This window comes from Ursus americanus, chromosome 7, assembly GCF_024610735.1.
Source record: "Ursus americanus isolate L20-20 chromosome 7, mUrsAme1.1.p, whole genome shotgun sequence".
Lineage (NCBI taxonomy): Eukaryota > Metazoa > Chordata > Mammalia > Carnivora > Ursidae > Ursus > Ursus americanus.
Window position 1 is genome coordinate 55,295,873 of NC_142133.1, and position 22,200 is coordinate 55,318,072.

The window sequence follows — 22,200 nt, forward strand, 5'->3', positions numbered from 1 at the left end:
TGGAATGCATATGTAATTTGCCCACTTGTAAAGAGTAATCTATAGGCCTTCTCCACGTATGACATTTCCAGAGAGAATAAAGCAGATGTGCCTTTAGAGGCAAGTGTTAACTTTATCCAGATTAACTTTAACTCGATGCCTACACACCATGAATCAGGAAAGATGGATAATTTTTAAAATGAGGACTCAAATGAGAAAGGGAAAGAGAACTATCCGGGAGCAGGGTTGAGAGTGCATTAACTGGCAGTAGTGTTTTTAAGTTGCCCTCGGGGTAAATTAAGCCATCTGCTTTTTTTTTTTTTTGCCAGAAATGAGTAATGACTAAAAGGAAGCAGCAGAGTTCACATCTTGGCATTTTTATCCAGAGTTAAGGTTTCACATTATACAGTCACACTCTTTTTTTTTTTTAAGACACTTTATAGTGTAACTATAAATACCTGCAAAACCAGTCAAGGATACCTCAGAGATCAGATGTATGCAGGCAGAGAGGTCTGAATCATTTCAACAATAGCAAAAATATATATGTGAAGGATAAAAATACAATAATTAGGGAGAAAAGCAGATTTGACCAGATGATCCAAAGCATCATCTCAGTTCCCAGAGGGATTGCCCTCCCTCCTTTTCCTTTGGCACTTCCCTTCCCCCAGAACAACTTCAAAACTCTGCTTCAAAGGTGCCTCCTACAGGAAGCCCTCCCTGGTTAACTGACCTGATCCTTTCATTCTACTCATTGCTACAAGAAGCATGTCTATATTTTACATTGGCCCTTATCAGCTTGTTTTATATCGTTATTAAAGAGTTCCTCTGCCTGCCTGTGTGTCTTTATTTTATCTACTTGCTTCTGGAGAAGTTCTTTTTTTTTCTTTTTAAGATTTTATTTTTTTATTTATTTGAGAGAGAGAGTGCACGTGTGCTTGCACAAGTGGAGGGAGCACGGAGTCAGAGGGAGAAGCGGGCCACTGGGGAGCCCAATGCAGGGCTAGATCCCAGGACCCTGGGATCACAACCTGAGCCCAGGGCAGACGCTTAACTGACTGAGCCACCCAGGCGCCCCAGGGAAGTTCTTTAAGTACCCCGCTGTGTCTTCCATTTTTCTGGGTATTTCCCCAGGGTGCTATTTGCGAAGAGGACTCAAGAACAGTACCGATGGACTTTGTAGAGCCAGAATCAAATTTATGGCTTTGGATTGGGCTTTGAATCCCTTCTAAAAGTTTTGGAGGGAAAACGTGCAATTAGATAGTTTTCATTAGATCCTTTTAAGCCTCTCTAAACCTGTTGTTTTGGGTTTGGTTTTTTTTTAAGATTTTATTTATTTTTTGAGAGAGAGAGAGTACAAGAAAGCGCACCCCAGGAGCAGGGGGAAGAACAGAGAGAGAGAAACAAGCAGACTCCACGGTGAGCCCCACAGGGCTAGATCTCACAACCCCAAGATCATGACCTGAGCCGAAATCAAGATTTCAGCTATGCTCTACTGACTAAGCCACCCAGGCGTCCCTAAAGCTGTTTATCTGTTGTGTAGGAATAATGAGAAATTCCCCTCTTCTCCCTCCCTCTAAAAAATAAATAACTAACTGGCTATTCTTGTTTCCATTGAATCAAGGGTTTCTTCAGGCTTGCCTGAATTTTACAAATAAACTCAAAAACCGGCCAGTGGGCGAGATCCAAGGCTGGGTCAGTGCTGATGTGGAGCTCAGGGCGGCAGTGCCTCCTTCTCAAAAGGACTGGCTTGGCCGCATTCTCAAGTTCACCAGACGACTAGGGCTGGGGGAAATCTGGCACAATAAAGAGGTCTGAATTCCTTTAGCCACTGACTGTGGAGTCCCTCCGCACAGAAAGACGGAAATCGAATTCTTTATCAAATTCTCAAGTCCATGGAATTCTGGCAAACCACAGCCATGTTTCATTCAAGACGGGGATGAAGTTAAGTAGGGCGAGAGGCTGGGAATCCGTTTCCTAGGAATGGAAGTAATGGTATTTGAAAATGGAATTTTTCACCTTCTCTTTATTAGTATCCAGCATCCTCAGGAGCCTGTCCTGAGGCTGCTTGAGCAAAGACATTTAGGCTTGCCCTTAGAATTTCGTCTATGTTGGGATTCGGAAAGGGAGGAGAACTCAGTGGGAAGAAACACATCCTTTCTGGCATGGCGCCAAGGAGAGCAATGCAGTCTGCAAAATGCGCCTTCTTAGATTTTACTCCACCAGCACCTCACAAACCTTCTCCCCAGAGTCTTCAAGAAAACCCGTGGAAGAGGCTGTGCTGACAATGAGGAATAACTGTATGCAAAAAAGCTCAGGTGTGGAGGTAGGAAAGAAATGAGACAAGGGTCAGACAACGAAAGAAAAGTGGCAAAAGCAGACCTTCCCGTTCACAGCCCTGGTGATGTCCCCCAGCTGCCACCCCAGCGTGGTGATGCTGGTAGCGGGAGAAGCCTGAGAGCAGGGAGACGAGCAGAGACTGCAGTCAGCAAATGTCCAGGGACGGAGTTCCAGCCACTGTACCAGCACTCCAGCTATGACCTGACAGCGTCTTGTTGTGCCTTCTAGACCTCGGTTCCCCCATCCTGAAAGAAGTACGGGCTGGCTTCATCGGTGTGCATTTGCTTTAAGGCTCTGCTGTCACCAGCTTGAAATTCTGGAAATTCACCACATTGTCATTTTGCCCTGGGCCCCACAAATGATGTCACCAGTCCTGAAAGTGAAGGTGGGGTATTAGTGGTTCTGGTTAAATTAATGGATTCATTTACCTTATTTTGCTTTAAGTTGTCTGTAAAAGTATCCTACGAAATCAGTGATGAGAGGATAAAAACTAGAAAAAGCACACACTTGACCGTGAATATGCCGTATTGGCAAATGATGTGCTCTTCATCAATCGGCTGCTCCAATTAACTGATAAGGTTAGCTTAACTCGTCCATGTAGACTAATTGTCATAAGATACTGAGTTACATACTAAACACTAAAATCTGTCCTGAAAGTAGTTGAATCCTCTGGCTCTCTCATTGCCAGGGGATGTTCATTCTAAACCATAATTCTCATGGAGAAATAGGACATAGAAAATGTGTGGTTGTTTTGGTTTCTGGTTATCTTAACTATGTCAATATCATAGTAACATTCATAATAAAAAAACATTTGCTAAAAACGGACTGTGAGTGGGGATCCTTGCCAGACTCTGGATTTCAGATTTAGGATTAGGATTCAAGTCAGGATTACAGTTAGGGGTTAGGATTAAGGTTAAGGGTTGGGATTAGGATTAAGGCACAGTACCTGCCCTGGAGACAGTGGAATCTGGACAGACCAGACTATTCATGTATATAAACCGTACACACACATAACCCACACCCACACACAAGACCAAAAGAAGGAAGTCTTGGTTAAGGGCCAATGAGCCTCCGAGTCACAGACTGTTGTAAGATTCAGGGGAGGGGGACTCGCAGGAAGCAGGAAGCCAGTGCAAGCCATTATGGTCCCCTGGGTGGCAAGGGGGTGGACCCCATGGTATCACTTGCTGTGGGGTTCTGTAAGTTTGGGAGTCACCATCGAATCAATGAACGCGTGGTGAACACCCATTTCTAGGAGGCAATGGCTAGTTTTACGGAGATATAGAGGTGACCAGGTTAAGGTTCTGACCTCCACATCATTCCAACCCAAGCAAGTGATGAACGCAGAGGTATGACTGAAGCCTCCCCAGTGAGCCACCAACACCACCCCCTATCAGCTGAGTGACAAGAGGACGCAGAGAAGATGAGTCAATAGAATTCTCTTTGCATTATTGATTGAGACATTGAGTTGAAAAATGAGAAAAATATCAATCAGGGAAATGAAAAGAAGCAGACTTCCATCAGTGGATGCGCTCCTGGAGAACGTGGCGAAGGGGAGAGGCTCTAGTTTTATGCACGAGCTGACGGACAGGCCCAAGATTTTCCAAATCCTATTTGCTCAGGGTGACAGTCACGAAAAACCACGTCGGGCTACTTTTTTAAAAGTAAATAAATACAGAGTGTAATTTTGCCTTGCTTTAAGCAGCCCTGGGTTTTTCAATCCCAACAGATAAATCACTGACACATTCCTGACTTCAGAAAATGTCTCACCACAAGATGGCCTTAAAAAGTAAACTCCCATAAGTAGTACGATTTAGGCAGTATTTGACTTGCAAAAAGAGAATGTATAGGCGACATTGAAACAGCACATCTGCTACGAAAAATCAGGTAGCCTTGATCCCATGTCATAAATAAAATAAGGAGCAGTCATTCTTCACCAGCATTATTCAATTGAGAAATCTGGAAGAGCAATCTGAACAATCTTCCTGTCAGTGTCTATATTACTAGACCGCAGCTTTCCGGTCTCCTGTATGTTGACAGGAAGCTGATCTCCTGAAGTAGAAAGGATAAGACAATACATACCCGCAGGATCATTTCTTCAGCCCCATTAAATAGGACTCAGGGCCAGCTTGTCTACACAGAACCGCTTCATCTGCAGTGGGAAGTCTGAAGTAACAGATTGGCTTACAGTGCTTTCCAGGCCAAGTTCTAGAAGGGAGTATTTAGATGATGATTGGTGAGCACTTAAAAATTAAGATGTGATCACTCAGAGTCTGCCTGGGTTCACTACCAAAAAAAAAAGGGGGGGGGGATAAACGACATCTTTTTTCTTTTAGAGCTACTTACTATACCAGTAAAGTTGAGAAATGCCATAGATGAAACTCGAATTTCAGCAACGTATTCGATTAAGTCATGAAATTGTCATAGACACAGTGGGGGAAAAAATGTGGGTTCAATGAAAATGCAATTACATGGATTTGAATTTTCTTGAGCAACCATACTAAATGGTTGATGAATAGACTCTTGTGACCTGTAGGGAGGACCCGAATGGTGTATCGTATGGCTCTCTCCGCTCAGCATTTTATAAATGTCCAGAATAAAGATTTAGAAAGCCCTGTCACCAAAATCACATGGTATGCAAAACTGGAAAGCTAACATATTAGATAGCAGAATCTGGATTCAAAGATTTTTAGTAAGGCAGAAGAAAAAATCAAAAGCAACAAAATAGAGTTTATTAGGGAGAAATGTAAAATTCTACATCTAGGATTCTATATAAGACAAAAGACAAAATCTGGCTTAATGGAAGGACATGTGATGGAGAACCAGGTGTTTCGATTGGCCACAGGTTTTATACGGGTCCTTAATGAGTCATGGGTATTAAGAATAACTACAGAAAGCTAATAGACTCTTGGCAGATAACATTTATTTTCTCCTTGGTTATCAAGGATTCTTCCTTATACCATTTGAATTTTCCAAATCTTCTACAATGAGGATATGTTATTTTTATGAACAGAAAAAAACTACTCTTAGTATTTGAAAATATTGAAATGGCTGTCTATGGAAGTTGGAGCAGACTACTCTGTACAGTTTTAGAGGTTGAAACTAGGAAAAATGACTTGAAGTTACAGAAGACAACTTTAGGCCAAGTATCCAGCTCACAGCAGAGTGAGTGCCTATCCCTGAAAATGCCCGTGTTAACGTTGGCTAACTACAGAGTAGCCTAGCATAGGACAATGGTTAAAAGCTCTGGCTCTGCCAAACTGCATGGGTTCGAATCTTGACTGTGCCATTTGCCACTCATATGACTTGAGCCAAGCATTCCACTATCTCTCCATCTATACAAGATGCATGATGGTAACTACTTAAATCATACTTTCCCATTATTAAGGTTATTAAGGGCTAAATGCATTCATGCATATAAATGTTCTTAAGGCAGCAACTGACCTATGCCCAATAAACATTAGCTATCACTATCTGTCATGAGTCCTATGGAAAGGATTCCTGCTTTGCTTAACAAATTACACTACGTGATCAGTAAGTGTTCCCTCCAGTTTCATGATCTGATTGTTCTAGGTGGAAGAACACCTTTCCTCAGGTGGTACTCCCATTACGCCAGTAAATGAACAGAATCCTAATAATAATTAAATCATTTCAAGAGAGCTGAAGATACCACAAAAGAGGAAGTGCTCAGAGGCTCTACAGAATTTCACAGGTCTCATTACCAATAATAGGAAGTAGGCCCAGCAGCACTGGATGTGTAGACCAAATCCATGAATTGAAGCCCCAATGACGAGACAAAGCATAGAGCATGGGTGAAACAGCCAGAAGAAGAGAGAGCCAAAGAAATTAAAGAAAACAAGTGTCTGTATTCATTCATTCATTCATTCATTCATTCAACAAATGCGTTTGCCAAGCGCCTACTGTGTCTTACTAGGCACTGTGCTGGCTCTCTGCACAGAAAACCAGGCACAGTCCTTACCTTAATGGAGTCTCCAGGCAGCGAGAAATATATTTTAACCAAATACTCACATCAATAAATGAAAAAATTACAGCTGTGATCAGTGTATGAAGGAGGAATACCCAGGGCCAAATGGTAGAAACTTGCCCTGGTCAGAGAGGTCAGGGAAGACAGCCCTGAGGAAGCCATGACTGAGCTGAGATTTGAAGAATGGACGGAAGTTACGGGGTGAAGAAGGGGAAGAGCACTCTGGGCAAAGAGTAACAGCATACCAAGTAAAAGGACCTGAGAGAAGGCCAGAGTGGCTGGAGTGCGAAAAGCATGGCAGAGCATGGTTTGAGATAAAGCTGGGTGGGTGCGTGGCCCTGTGGTCCTGTTAAGGAATACTGTCTCCCCAAATAATGGGAAGCTATTCAAATAAACATTTTTAGGTTGGGGTGGAAGCAGGATGTGAAGTTCAGATAAAGAAATTCCTCTGGAAACATTGTAGGAGGTAGAGATCAAACTGACTGAGGACAGAACAATCAGGAGGCGTCTACGGTAATCCAGGCAGGAGGTGACGGTAGCTTAGATGAGAATAATGGGCATGGAAGTCGGGAGAAGGGTAGGGGCTCAAGAGAGGTTTAGGAGGCAAAATTAAATGTGCAGGGTAAGGCAGAGGGAAGGGTCATGGTGACTCCGAGTTCAGGCCTGCTTCACCCTTCAGTGAGACAGGGGCACTGACAGGACTGGAAGGAAAGGTCAAGCATTTGGTTTTGGATAAATTACATTTTGGACGCCTGGGAGATTTCCAAGCTGAGATGTTAAGTAGGAAGTTGGACATGTGAATCCAGAGCTCAGGGGAGAGGTCTAGGCTAGGGAAACATTCTCGGCAGGAATAAAATAGAGAATAAGAAAAGAAACATGTCTAGGATTGAATCTTGGGTATTTTAATATTTATTGACCTGGGAAGAATAGATAAGGCTGCAAAAGAGATAGTAAATGAGCTGTCTGGGAAGATAGAGGAAACAAGAAGAATCTTGTGTCAGCGAAGCCAAGAAAAGACTGTTTCAAGGGCAGGGGGTGGTCAGCAGTGTAGACTTCTTCTGAGAGGTCAAGGAAGATGAATGACTTCGCACAAGCCAGGACAAACAAGCTGTTTGGCTGGGTAGATGGGGCAGGAGCCAACCTGATAGTGACCTGAGGATTGAATGAGAAGTGAGCAAGCAGAACCAGCAAGTATAGATATTCTCTCTTTAAGTCTCTGGAAAGCGGAAAAGAAAATGCGATAGTCTGAGGAGAATGTGGGATTGGAATAGGGTTGTCTCCGCTCAACCTCCCCCACTCCCAAAGGGAGCTTTAAGTATGCTTTCAAGCTGACGAGAAGTATCCAGTTGATAAGAAGAGACTGAAAATGAAAACATGAAGAGACAGCATGCAGCACAGTAGAGGGACAAGGGACTGGAAAGTACAGACGGCCAGGGGACTTGCCTCTGGGCCAGAGACATGAGACAGGTAGAAGTGCCTGGTTGCAAGGTAGTCACGAATGGTATGACTGTGCCGGTGGAGAGTGAAGCCCTTGGCGTCAAAGCTCCATGTTGCTCTCTGGTTTAGGATTCCAAGCAAGATATTTATGAGAAGTTGGTGAGAGACTACCAAAGAAATCCCATCTCATCTGTCTCAGAGACTGGGTCCTCGCCCAAAATTGAAACAGTAGCAGCCCCTAGGGGTGAGAGTTCTCAGGAATCTCTTCTGAGTTGAAATCCAGACCAATCATTTTCTGAGGAAATACCAGGTATGTGTCCTCACTCAAGTCACAAAATTATTTCCCAGAACCCCAATGTTTTGCAAATAAGGAAACTGAGCTCCATCCCTAGCTATGGCTCCTCTCAACCAGAACAGAAGAATTTGGAGTCTGCCTGGGTTTCTAAAGTGCAGAATACCTGCATGGCATGAAGCCATCATCTGAGACACCGTGTCCCACCCCCAGGTCTCACAGAGTCACCGCAGGAAGGAAACCCACTTAGTCTTGAACATCTGCTGGGTGCCAGGCTCTGTGCCCTTTGCCTCCGCAGACCACTATACCGTTCAATCCCCATAATACTCCATGACATCTGGGTCTGAGCTTCTACCCGAGGTGAGAGAAATCTGCTTTGCTGCTTTGCTGAGAGCTCCAGGCTGGTTCTCTGACCGCCCTGGTGGCCTTTGTGAATGACCCCAGACTAACCGGGCCTGCCTGGCCCTGGATGAGGTAGGTGTTTGGGTTTCTGGAATCGCATTTCCCTGAGCATATCCATACCTCTCCCAGCCAGCCCTACTGCTGGGAAAGGTTTGTATTTTTATCTTCTCAACTTTCCTTTTTTCCAAGTTGTGTTCCAGACAAATATTTGTGGTCATTGCCCAATAAAACAGAAGTACACAAATGTCATGTGATGAGAGAGAGAAAAAAAATAAAAGCAGGGAAGATTTTTCTGCCTACTTACCAGGGATCTGATACATTATTCTTTTTTAAGCCAACAACCTCAACTCCAATGCCACTGCCAAAACCCTTCTCATCTCTCAGGTGACAGATCCAGAGTAGACCACTGAGCAAGGCTTCTAGGGGAGGCGAGGTTTCCAAGAAATAGGAGGTCAGTCTCCACCCTTCCCCATTTCTCAACTGTATGTTCAGTATGTCGTTGCCACTAGGGACCTGTAGGATTAAGTTTCCTTGTCACTTGTCTCCCTACCATAATGCAATACCTCCGATGAGAATATCTCATTCTTCAGCTTTGATGTTCTGGCTTTCTATCAATTTTTCTTGGTATCTTTTTCTTCCCAGCTTCATAATGAGGTGATAGCGAAAGCATAAGTAGAATGCAGAAAATGGATCGCCCGACTCAGAAAAGCAGTCCCTAAAGAATTTGCTCCTAAAAACTCAGCAGCTCCAAACCCAAAGGACCTGCTCGTTCACAGGGCAAGTAAACCCAACGTGTCCATAACCCCGAGCGCCCCGAGGATTGCCGAGGTCGGTCAGACACTCGGAAGGCTGCTCTCCTACCCAGAGGAATTGCTTCTCCCTTGCCTCTCCAACCTTTGTCCGCCTGCCCTGCCCTCCCCGCACTCCTCCACGGAAAATCAGGGAGGCTTTCTTCCCACAAGTTAGCACAGGCTGGTCCCCAACCGAGTTCAGCGATGAATCAGTCAACAAAAATGTATTGAATATCAGCTACATGAGAGACTAAACGTCCTTTCGTTACCTCTATTCTGTGTCGCTCATTAAGAATGAGGAATGTAACACTTTGAAAACACATACCGTAGAAATGCTGAATAATAATGATAACTAATAAGAACTCATCAGCCTAGCTGGAAAGCAGATTTCACTCAAGTGGATAAAATGACCTGCGGAGTACAATGCATCCACTGAATAGAGTGAGTCAGCACCCACACACTGGTGCTATTTGTAAAAGTGATACCCTTCATTCAGCTTTTAAGTCACACCTGGCATTCAAAGCCTGTCTGTTTCTCCAACACAAGGCCCTTGAAAGCTTTTCCTGTTGAATATACTGTGGCGTTGTCTTATTCACTGCAGTGAGTTCAAGGTATGGGCTCTTTTCCCAAACCAGATGAGGTAGGAAGAAAACTGTTGATGTACATTTACTGTGGGTTCAATTCATTCACTCATTCATTCATCCGGTGAGCAGTGCTGCGTGCCTGCTGGGCCTAAGGCATAATGCCAGGTATTGAGACCCCGGGGTGAATAAGATACAGCCCTGCTCCCGAGACGCTCACAGTTCAGCAGTCACCTACACAAATGATAGCAATCGAGCGTTACGGGTGCCATGACAGAAACCTGTATAGTCATTACGGTAGGGGCCCCCCAAAGCCATTATAATGGTTCTAACCAAGGAAGGTCATAGAAGACTTCACAGAAGAGATGAAGAGGGATGGCTTGGCCAAAAATGCGCGACGTTTGAGATTCTCATCCAAGCTCAATGCATTCTGTCATTACATTCCGCTCTATACTTCCTGTCATTAAGTGATTAATCTTTCTAGATACAAAAGAATTTGTTATTTCTGGCATAATGATAGACACGCTTAGGAGCTGTGGTATTCACTCAGTCAATATGTGCGAGATGTTTTTAATTAAGGTTTGTGGTCTCTATATTCTTCCACAGAACAATCCACAATGACTGCCAGACTTCTAGTCCTCAGCTGGTTCACCTCCAAACACGAGAAAGCAAGGATCTCAACCCATTCTGGAAATACTTTCTGGCCCAGGAGCTACTAAAGTCACACATCCTAGAGTTGTGACTTCACCATTTAAAACATACGTGGTGAATTTGAATCAGCTCCGTAGTTTAGTTAATAGTTTTGTACCAGTGTCAGTATCCTCATTTTGAAGACTGTACTCATGTTTATACATATAGTTGTTAAAATTGGGGAACTTGGGTGAGGGACTATATGGGAAATCTCTCTGTTAGTTTTGCAACTTTCCAACAAATTTGAAATTAGTTCAGAATAAAAAATAAATAAATACATGTGTGTAAATACATATGCGTGTATGTATATATTTACGTTTTCATGAGATCAGCGCCACTCCAATGTCTTCTACAAACACTTGATTATCAATCAGATAAACTAAATGTGGAAACTGAAAGCAGGTATTTAGAAACTCTTATAGCAATTTAACATTTCCACAATATTTAAACATATGATCATTTTCCTGGAAATTTATTTTTATTGCATTTTTTTAAGTATCAATCTACATTAGTTAGCGTTCTCCAGCGAGATAGAACCAAGAGGGATGTGAGTGTGTGTGTGTGTGTGTGTGTGTGTGTGTGCGTTGTGTGTGTGTTGTGTGTGTATGTCTATAGAAAGAGAGAGAGATCTATCTCACAGAAGAGATGTAGTCCAAAGGCAGTCTGCTGGCAAGAATTTCTTCTTGCTCAGGGAAGTTTTGTCTTTGTGCTGGTAAGACCTTCAATTGATTGGGTAAGGCCCACCAATGTTATAGACGTAATCTGCTTTACTCAAAGTCTGCTGATTTTAATGTTAATGTCATCCCAAAAAACACCTTCACAGAAACATCTGGAATAATGTTTGACCAGATATCTGGGCACCGTGGCCCAGCCAAGTTAACATACACAAAAAAATTAACCATCACATAATCCACTGGAAATTGGAAATTAAAAAAAAAAAAAAGGCCTTCACTGAAGATAGCTTGAGAAGCATGGTATAAAATAACTTTAGGGACACCTGGGTGGCTCAGTCAGTTAAGTGTCTGCCTTCAGCTCAGGTCACAATCCCAGGGTTCTGGGATCAAGCCCCATGTCAGGCTCCCTCCTCAGTGGGGAGTCTGCTTCTCCCTCTGCCCCTCCGCCCTGCTTATGCTCTCAATCTCTCTCAAATAAATAAATAAAATCTTTTTAAAAATAACTAATAGTCTACCAAATAGTTGCATTAATAAAAGGTATTAAGACTAAGAATATGCTTCATGTAGGAACAGGGGGAAATACTGGGAGTAGTGCCCCAGCTGAGATGTGGAGGAGAATAGACCCACTTGTTTATTTTCACCAATGAACCTAAACCATTTAAATGCACTTTGCCCCTTGATACCGTTTGTATGCGCTCGTCCAGATGTTCCCCCACTTTCTCAATTCATAGCAACTTAGCGGCTCAGTAATCTTTTCACAGAGCCCCTAGCTCAAAAGAAAGACAACAGAAACAGTATTTAACCAGAAGTTAGGTTCCAACAACTCAAATGTTTGAAAAATAGACACATAAGTTCAAAAAAAAAAATATATATATATATATATATATATATATATTTGTTATTGTTGTTCTATTCTTTTTTTTTTTTTTTAAGATTTTATTTATTTATTTGACAGGCAGCCAGCGAGAGAGGGAACACAAGCAGGGGGAGTGGGAGAGGAAGAAGCAGGCTCCCAGTGGAGGAGCCTGATGAGGGCCTCGATCCCAGAACGCCGGGATCACGCCCTGAACCGAAGGCAGACGCTTAACGACTGAGCCACCCAGGAGCCCCTGTTGTTGTTCTATTCTTAACCACAGTTACGTACAAAAGGAAGTATATGCCAACTGGACCCTGAAAGTCTTCTTAAAGCTTGGAACCTGTGTCTCTCCACGTTGCCTTTCACTCGGTACATGCATTTTATAACAACCGCTGGAAACCCAACTTCCCAGAGACAAGACGTCTTGGAGAGGAAGGGAGCACAGTGCGTTGCTGAAACTGTGAACGGTCTTGACCTCGTCATTCTCGTGGTGTCCCACAGGGGTCAACATCACCATGTTTCCCTCGCCATGTCATGTCTGCCTCAGTGGCCCCTGTGAGTTTGCTGTGGTGTCCCAGGACCCTGGCACGTAGTTTGGAACTCATGGCTCTATCCTTTTTCCCTTTTTGAATCTGTTCTCTCACTTGCAAAACATAAACATCTACTTCAGGTGCCTCGCAACCACCTCTGTTAAACCTGGGGTTAAGCACATGCTAACATGACCACCATGTTAGGCTCTGGCCTTTGGCTGCTGCCCTCCAGGAGCCCTGCATTCCTCCCTCTGTCTTGTGTCTGTGATGAAGGCTGTAGATGACCGGAGGGACCCCAATGGCTAGGCACCCCAAATATGTGCCTCAGAGAGCACAGCAAAATCTTTTGCTCTCCTATGTGTTACTATAGAAATAGCTTTTAACTATATTTTTAACAATTCGATCAAGACTGAAAGCAGAACAAAAATAGGTATATATTGGATACCTTTCTCACTAATTGTTGCCATTCTCAATCACGTCTTAATCTAATCATGATTTTTCTATCCAATTCTATTTATTTCACTCACCCCAAATTCCTCTAATTGTAGTGAAAAGTCCCTTGGGTCATAGAAGTGGCTCTGGTGGTAGTGTTTTGGGACTTAAGCATAGCGTGAAAACAAGAGCCCTTTTTTTTTTAATCTGGGTCAATACCATCTCTTCATCATTAGGGTCATTGTCATCATAATATAAACTAGTTATCCTGTTTGGCTGGTGTCAAGAGTTAGAATGATGACCTCCCTCTCTCTCCTATTCCCAGTGTTTTCCTGGCTCATTGCTCATAGGCAGGGGCAAGGGGAGAGGGACACATACATCTCTTATCTTCCGTTGTTGCTGGGCTTCCGTTGTCTCTCCCTCTCTCTCTCTCTCTCTCTTTATGAAAATCTTCTAGGTTCTTTTATCTACTGTTTACTACCAGCTACATACAGTTGGTACAACCTGCCTCCGGCATGAAGCCACTGTCTTGTAATGGAGACTATATTCCCTCGCTAGGGACAAATCCAAGCTTCTCAGAACATACTTTTTAAAGCCTTCTTTATAATAAGCAGCACACAATTTTGGGTAGTGGCACAGAGGGGTTTCGTGCTCTGGGACAGGTATCTGCTACCAGAACACCAGAGAGCGGTGTCCCCCACTGCGGCTCCCATTTCCCCAGCCTGGTGTTGAATGTCCCCCTTCTTTCCTGCTGGAGCTTTTTTATAAACCAGTTGTCAACAAATATATTGGATTCTTTATACTTTAATCCGCGTTACATTTGAAAGAGTTGAAAGAGTTGGGCACATTATTCATTCAACTCTAGCTCCTTTCCGATGACCTGGGGGGGGGGGGGTTAGCAGGATACCTGTTTGGAGCAACGTATCCCAGAAGCCACCTCGCTGTGTTTAGAATCCAACTGGCACACAGCCTTCAGTGGGAAGGCTGATGAATGGTGTTCGGTAAAAATTAAAAACCTTGGAAAAGTACAGGCCCCCGGGCCAGAACAAAGCAGCTAAATGATTGTTCCTTCTGGGAGCAGAGGTGGGAGCATTTTCTTGCCCTGCTCATGGGGATGAAAGTGAAGTCAAAACTTCTTTGGAACTGTGACTCATTATCATCAGAGGGCCTTCCTGCTTTCGCAGAGCTAATTTCTTGAGTGGTAAACGAAGGGTCTCTCACAGTGAGCGCTGATGGAGGAAGAAACAGAGAAGAGGTACAGCCGAACCCCTAAACATGACCCGCATTGTGAAACAGGAGGGAGATTTCTGAAGCAATGAGAGAGGCCAGCCCACCCCCAGCTCTCCCTGGGCCACATTCTCTTCCTTCCTGACTCATCAGATTTCTTTGGGAAAGCCTGCAGAGAAGGGATTAGGAAGCAGGCGAGGCAGCCAGCCTTTTCTGGCAGCCTGGGGCATTTTGATTTCAGATTCTGCAAATCTTCGAGAACAGACTCAGCGTGCTAGTGCTCCAGGCTGGAGGCCAGCAGCACGAAGCACATCAGATGGTCCGGCAAGAGACCCAAGGACTTTCCTGAGGGCAGCCCCTCTCCGGAAGTGAGAAGATGTCAGAACAGGTTTGCCTTCTTGAAACGTGCAAATGTCACCAGCCAGGAGTGGCAGATGCCAAGAGGCGTCTGAAAACAAATCTCCATCTGGTAATGGGTTAGGCTTCCTGGTACACAGATTAGAATAGTTTGAAACAAAGTGACGGAAGCACCGGTTTGGCTTTTCACATATTGTTACGGGCTCTGGGTCATTTCCTGCCTTTGGAATTTATTTCCTCTCCAGGTTCCACAAAACCTGCTGAAAGACAAGAAAGAGCTTAGGATTTTTCTTCGCCTCGCCTCGGGCCCAGCGAAGGGGCAGCTCAGGCCTGTTTCTCTGCAGGGGCCGGTCTTCCCGGGCTCCTGCCTGCTCCTGCTGAGCTGCTCCCGCCCGAGCTGAGCCGGGAGTAGTGAAGCTTTGGGAATAGAATAAATTAGGGAAGGGAGCCACCTCCAGTTGAGTCAGATGAATCCTCTTGTTCCTCGAAAACCAAAGGGATTGGGAAGGGTGAGATGATGCCTTCTGGAGGGGGCCTCCCTACCACCAGGACTCCATGCAGGGACGCAGGCCGTCTTGCAGGGAGGACGCTGAAAGCACCTCCACCCCGCCCCGCCCCGGCCTCCTGGAGGCAGTCAGAGGGCCAGCTGGGTGCTGCGGACGGTGGTGACATTCGAGGCACAAGGGATGACCTGCTTTGCTTTATTTTACGAAAATTCATTTTCCACGCCTTATGCCAAAAACCATTTAAGACAGCAACAACTGCCTTCCTGGCAGCACTTCTGTGCTCACTGTGGGCCCTTTGAAGCTGATGCGAATCCTTACTGCAAGATCCCTCTGCAGCCTGCAGCCCCCAGGCTGCCCTGAGGGCCCACTGCCACTGGGCAGTGCAGAGACCCTCGCAGGGGCCAAGGTGAACCCTTTTACTCTGAGGGCGACAAACTTCAAGCAGAGACGGCTGCCACTGCTGTTCCTCCGAGTCTGGAAAGGTCTGTCTCTCTGGAGAGTGACCCACGGTCACAAGTTCCTTCTGCAAAGCCAGCTCATGCAATCCTTGTGGTCAGGAGGAAGCTCCTGAAGTCTGTTCACGTGTCCAGAGCCCGTCTCTCTCTAGACTGAGAGGCAGAGTTCACAGCCTGCGAGACGTGGGTCATTTTGACCACAACCCTCAATCTAGACACAGCTATCCTGGCCGTAAGCACTCCGTCAAGGTCAAGAAAGCGCCAGCTGGCGATCCCTGGATCCCAGTGCCTCCAGTCCCCAGAAACAGAACCCCAAACTCTCTCCCCTCCCCCGCTGCCTTGACAGGAGGCCAGGTGATTACTGTGACTCAGGGGAGAATCAACTGACCTTTCCAAAGCACACCGTGTCATCGGGTGGCCACAGAAACCATCTCCCGTGACCTTCACAGAAACCCTTCCAAAAACATTTAGGAAGTTCCAGGGGAAGGAAGGCAGTAGCTAGGGACAACGTTGGCTCTATAAATAAGCAGGGTCAGAAACACCTGTAGGGTATGATTTTTGAACCAGCAAGACTTCCGCCCAAGGGCCCCACCCTTCCCCCACAAAAGAGCACTCGAGCACATTCGGGCAGTCCATTTCCGTGTAGAAGTGTGACCTGGGGCTGGAAACTTTGTAAGCCTTTGCCTCTCAACGTTAGCGGATCTGAGTGCACAGGTCTGGCAGGGGGCCAGGAGTCTGTGTTTATATCAAGCCCACCTTCTGATGCTGGTACAGGCGGTCTGTGGCCCACACTTTGGAACACTATGCTGAAAAGGATTGTGGGTCATTGTCGTATTAGCACAGATTAACTGGTAATACAGGAAAGATTGCACGGGGATTGCAGGCCAGGCTTTAGCCCTCTGTGTGGCCGTGGGCAAGACAATTTAACACTCCAAAACCGAAGGCCTCTGGACCAGTGGGTGACCTCTAAAAATTGAGATGGGGACTGGTCTCTTAACAATGGCACACAAGTCTGCGAGGTATAAGGGCTGGTCCAAAAGGTCATGGCAGCCAAGACTACTCCAGCTTGTCCTAAATACTCAGTAAAGCTCTGTGGTACAGAAAGTCCCGGAGGCCAAGGAAGACCCTCTTGGCCCGGGGCTACAGTCCTAGTACCTGAGGTCTTGGTACCAGAACCCAGCAATAGATACTTCTTTCTTTGCTCTCCGCTATTTCCAAATAGGGAAAAATGAAAGAGAGAAGATTTAATTCATTCCATGCTTTGTCTGTGTAGGAGTGCTGGCAACACTGACTCCATCTCCAGCCCTCTCTCTTGTTCGTGCCCACACAATGACCGCCCTCCGGGCTACATGTTGGAGGCCCCGTGGAAACTAATGGATGCCCCCACTGGAATGCGGGAGGGCTCGTTCTTATCTTTCCCAAAGTTGTGCACAGAAGGCCCCACATCAAGTAACTAGTAGAAATGAATGTCCCACTTCAGATAAGTACCCTGTGACCTCACCACCAGGCCCCTCGCTCCATAGAGGCTGGGGATTAAGGTCTAGACCCAGCAGGGAACAGCTGGATGTGTCCTGCCCTGGGTGGTCTGTCCGTCCTCCCACCGCCTCATCTCCCCTGTCGGTAAACTACCCTGACTAAAACTCTCCGTAAATGATATGAAGTGGCTTGCTTTGGTTCTTGGTCTGAAAGTGCCTTGTCAGACTGGAGAATAGATTTCTGACCCTCCTTCACCTTCTAAGAATATCCATTATCTTTTAAATCCTCAAGTAACCCTCGTATTCTTAGCTCCATTTTGAAGATGAGAGAATTACAGATTAAAAAGGTTGACTAACTTTCCTAAATTCCCAAGATCTCGTGGCTATTGAGTGCTTGGGATGAAATTTGAACTCATGTCTGTCCAGGTACAAGTTCCATGTTCTTTCCACAAAGCCACCCATAGCTGAAAGACATGCTGTGGCCAGTCTGAAGGCATGGATGTTTTGAGACCCTCAAAATGCCCTCACTCTTTCTGACCTTTATCCATCCCTGTTATCTACTCTGTTTAAGAATCTTACTTTATCTTTTTTTTTTAATTTTATCTATTTATTTGATAGAGGGGGGAGGGGCAGAGGGAGAGGGAGAAACAGGCTCCCTGCTGAGCAAGGGGCTCGGATGCAGAGCTCGATCCTAGGACCCTGGGATCACGACCTGAGCCAAAGGCAGCCACTTTAACCGACTAAACCAACCAGCGCTCCAAGAATCTCACTTTATCTTTAATCTTTATTCCATCCCTGACCTCCAATATCCCGCAGCCTTGCTCTGTGTTACCCCCACAATGTCTTTACCCCCCCTGCCCAGGGTAAAATGTCACATCTTTCCTGGGCCCTGGAGGATTTTTGGATCCACAATTACTCCAGTTGCTGATTTGAAGACCAGTGGGTCCTAGAGAATGCATGATATCGCCAGGGGTTTCCATGGACTGAGGGCCCTCCCATGCTTAAGAGGCATTTGTGGACTTACTGACGCGACAGCCCTCCCTCCACCCCATCCCCCCCACCCCATCTCTTCTCAACTCAGGGCAGAGACCAGGAAACCTGGGTCAGCCAGCACCCTGCTATGAAAGAAATGGTGCCCCCTGAAACATCAACATCCTAATAATAGATTATTCCGGGATGCTGGGCACCCCCTAGTGGGAGGAATGGAGAGAGAAGCCAGACTGTTCTGATGCTGTTCTCAGTCACCCATCCACCCCCAGCTTCCTGCCCCTCAGCCACCTTCGCCTTCCAGCCCTTCTCACTGTTCTAGAATGATTCATTCTTCCCACGATGATTGGGCCTTTTGCCCCATAAAGCCCTCCCTGTCTTTACAGACATAATGAACTAAAATTAAGCAGAAGGCAACTCGGGCAGAACAGCAGGGAAACCTTCCTATTGGGAGAGCTCTTGAAACCCTGAAATCCCTTATAAGGCAAACTGATTAAGACCCAACTGCACTGGGCAGAACAATAGAGAATATCTTGGAAAGATATTTTTGGAAGTGAGGAGGATAGGGAAAGGCTACTTTCCTGGTTTCAAGATATATGCTAATGCCCACATCTGACACCCTCAGATTTCAGACTTACATTAAATCCCTGTGCTGTCTTACCCCTTCTAGGGTCAAGAGAACACCCAGCATTTACCTATTTTGGAATAAACAGATGAAGCCCTGTCCCAGCAGGTGGACATACCACTGTGGGACATTCCAAACATTTGTCACTATCACTTAACTCTTTAAAGACCAGGGCCATAGCGCCCCATGACAGGGGATGAGCCCTATTACACTGTAATCAACAAGCCATTTTCAGAATACCTACAATACGCAAGCTCAGGCAGGCTGATCAGCCTTATGCATTTTTAAGATCTGCCTATATCTACTTTTGTTCTTTATCCAAGAAGGGGCCTTAATAAAAGACAGAGAGAGCTAACGTATTTGAGTCCGTGCACGAAGAATTCCTTTGAGCATAATCCACCGTCCATATTTTAGTTTGATACCTGATCATTTGTTCACTGGGCGGGGGTTCACCAGTCTCGTCCTGGGGCTCAATGCCTGTCCCCAGGGGACATTACAATTACCTAGCACCCCACCTGGTTGCTATGGTCTGACTTGTTCCTGGATCAGAGCCACCAACTCATTAGTGCCCATTCAAGTTGACCTTCTCTGGTAAGTTCCCTGAAAACGTGTTCATAATGCTAGCAATTCGAGTGCAGGATTTTCACTGCTGTGGCTCCGGCCTCCTCTTGAGCCTCGTCCCTTGGACAGTCGAATCTTACAACTGCTTTCAGTGTCTATCCCTTCCATCTTCTCAGTCATTCGATGATGTTCATCTCTCTGACAACCAAGAACTTTGGAAAACTTTCTCCTTCAGGCACTTCCGTTTTGGGGTCCAGATTGGCAGCCTTTCAAACTCACCAGAGGCCTCACAGAAGGCAACGTGCTGCGGAGGGTCGGAGGGCAAACTGAACACAGGTTCATTGGACATCTGGGAGAGAGGGGAGGGGTCAAGGGTACACCAGCTTGGTCAGCATCACAGGCCAACAGCAGAAGCTGTTGGGATTCCTTCCTGCATAACTTGGGCTTGATGAAAGGCATTCTTTGGTCTGGAGCCCTCTGGCCTCATTCTGAATGGGACACTCAAAGGGCCTAGTGGGGTTCTCCGCTGGCAGGAAGGACACACTGAGAGCCTCCTCCAGCCGGGGAGACGCCAAAGCCGTGGTGAGTTAGCTGAACCACCTGGAGTGCTTCTGTCAGTGTAAGCTTTCCCCCGTATCATGTAAGCTGGCCTTGACTTTGTAAGAAAGGGTAGCGATGTGTTTTTGTGCTCCGAAAAGGAAACATGAGGAAAGAATGAGGATTAGAAGGAATGAACATAAATGGTGGCTGCTTTGGGGGACGGAAAGGACGTGATCCTGAGAAGAGGCCCCAGCTCCGACGGAGATAAGGGGACTTTCACTACTTCCGTCTCTATTTTAGAAGAAAGAAAAGCCAAATCATAAATCTAAAACTGAAGGTGCATTCATGTGGGGAGAGGAGGAAACAAGGTGTTGCATTCCAAACAGCTATTAGCGCTGCAAAAATGAACACTTTTAATCTGCGAGTAGAAGTGTATCGTTCCTGAAAGTCACCATTGATGAAGCAAAAAGAGAAGGTTACAAAAAATTCTATTTCATGCAGATTAGGAAGCATTCATTCAGGATCTCTAGTGCGTTGGATTTCTAGCTCTGGATGCTTTCCAGGAAAAAATGAAAGGTGAGCAACCAGAGCAGTTATGGGAAATTCAGGTGCGTGTTTTGTCAGTAAAGGTGAGGAGAGGGTGTTTCAGGGGGCTCAGAGCCACAAAACAGATCAATGGCTGTGCAGCTGGAGGGAGGCCCCGAGGGGATGGAGCCCCTGGATCAGGCCTTTGGAGAACCAACATCAAGCCCCCAAAACAGTGCTTGTGGGCAGAAGGATGGTGGAAAAGACCTGCCAAGTGCCTACAGCAAGGCAGATAGGCATTATCTGCTAATGTCCCTGAGGGAAGGGAGTTCTGCGCCAGCTGGAGATCTCCCAGGAGAGACAGGTATGCAGCTCTTGGATTCGGTCCAAAGAAACCAGGTGAGGGCTTGAACTCTGGCCAGGGAAGCAGGGCGTGGAACACCTGAGGAAGCTGGGTAGGAGTCATGGGGATGACAGTCAGACAGGGGAAACTGGGGTGTGGTGCGTCCATGAAGGGTAGGTACGAGCATTCCAGAGCCCAGTTAATGTTTATGGAAGAAGCTTCAGTAAACATAGAATACAAGTCACCCTGGCTGTCCTCAAACCTTTTCTGCAGCTGAGTTTCTGACTCTTTTACAGCTCAAAAGGAAGTTCTCAATAGAGGCAAAGCAAAGAGGTAGCCGGAGATGGGGGGAGACGGCCCAGTCTTCCGCCCAGAGCCAAGGATACAACACAAGCCTTTGACTCCAAGTAGACAGCTACGTTTCTGAGTCCCAGCAGCCCACGGGGCCGTCAACTTCGTTTCTCCTCCCTCACTTCTGAGAAGGCTACAGCCCACTCTACAGTGTCCTTTCCACCCTTCAGTTCCTTCTTGCCCTTTCTCCCAATTATTTCCAGCGCTGTGCCGTAGCCAGTTGTGCTGTCTCCCAACTCCATGTTCAGCTAACGTCATGGCAGCTTACAAGCAGCCATCATGGCGCTATCTGTGCTGTGGAAATGGGCAAACTCTACAAATTAGAGCTTTATATGTATTTCCGAAGAGCCAGTTGTGAAACATTTACTAGTGCACCATGCCTGTCGCTGAGAGTTTGTCCGTGGAGAGGGGGCAGTGAACAGAGTGTCGGAGTTTGGGGACAGGGGAGAGGGGCTAGGAGGAAGTGGCGGATTGCCAAGGCTGGTCGCGCCTCCCTCACAGATACACAACGCCACCCCGAACACAAGCCTTCAATTCAATATCTAACAGTTGTTCAGAAAGAACTGGTTCTGTGTTTACAACCACACATAGACATTGTTTTCTGTTGATTTGGGGGGTGGTTTTATCATCCCACTTGAACATTTTTTGAGGTTTATGGAGCAAAATATAATAACATAGGTATAGAATGTTTTTCCGAGTGTGAATTTAAAGCGTTTCTCATAGATTCAATCCCACTTTTCCTCTTCCACTTCCCCCCTCCCCAAACACACACACACACACACACACACACACACACACACACTACTCACTCACAACACCAGGTGCTCCCCTGCTCCTATTTGTGCTTCCCATTGACCTTTGGATTCAACATCTTAACTCTTGTAAAAATCTCTCTGAGCTGGATAATTATTACTCCCTCTAGAGGAGAATTCTTTAACTTTGATGTGCATGCAAATCACCTGGGGAATCTTGTTAAATGCAGATTTGCATTCAGTAGGCCTGGCTGTGGCCCCAAGAGTCCTCGCTTCTAACAAGTTCAGGTGATACGGAAGCTGTCGGTCAGCAGATCACAGCAGTAGCAAGGCTCTAGACTGAAATGTTACTTCACTCTGGCTCCCACAACTCTCTCCCTTCCACCTCTTCTACTTTAAGAAATCCCACCTACATCTCTTGGAGGGACAGCCCCTCACAGGAGGTTGGACCAGGAGTGGAAGCATAACCAAACAACCAAACCTATATGCCAGGTACAGTTAAATTCTCTT

General features: G+C 45.9%; 1 long non-coding RNA gene and 1 pseudogene across 1 annotated transcript in view; one reads left to right on the plus strand and one right to left on the minus strand.

Annotated features, from left to right (window-relative positions):
• LOC123799704 (MICOS complex subunit MIC13 pseudogene) overlaps positions 1-21,180 on the minus strand; it is a 47,631-nt pseudogene extending 26,451 nt beyond the window's left edge.
• A 773-nt stretch (positions 21,181-21,953) lies between these two features.
• LOC123799808 (uncharacterized) overlaps positions 21,954-22,200 on the plus strand; it is a 48,831-nt gene continuing 48,584 nt past the window's right edge. Inside the window, exon 1 of the long non-coding RNA XR_015725278.1 lies at positions 21,954-22,182. This is a non-coding gene — a long non-coding RNA (uncharacterized LOC123799808). The remainder of the gene's footprint in view (positions 22,183-22,200) is intronic.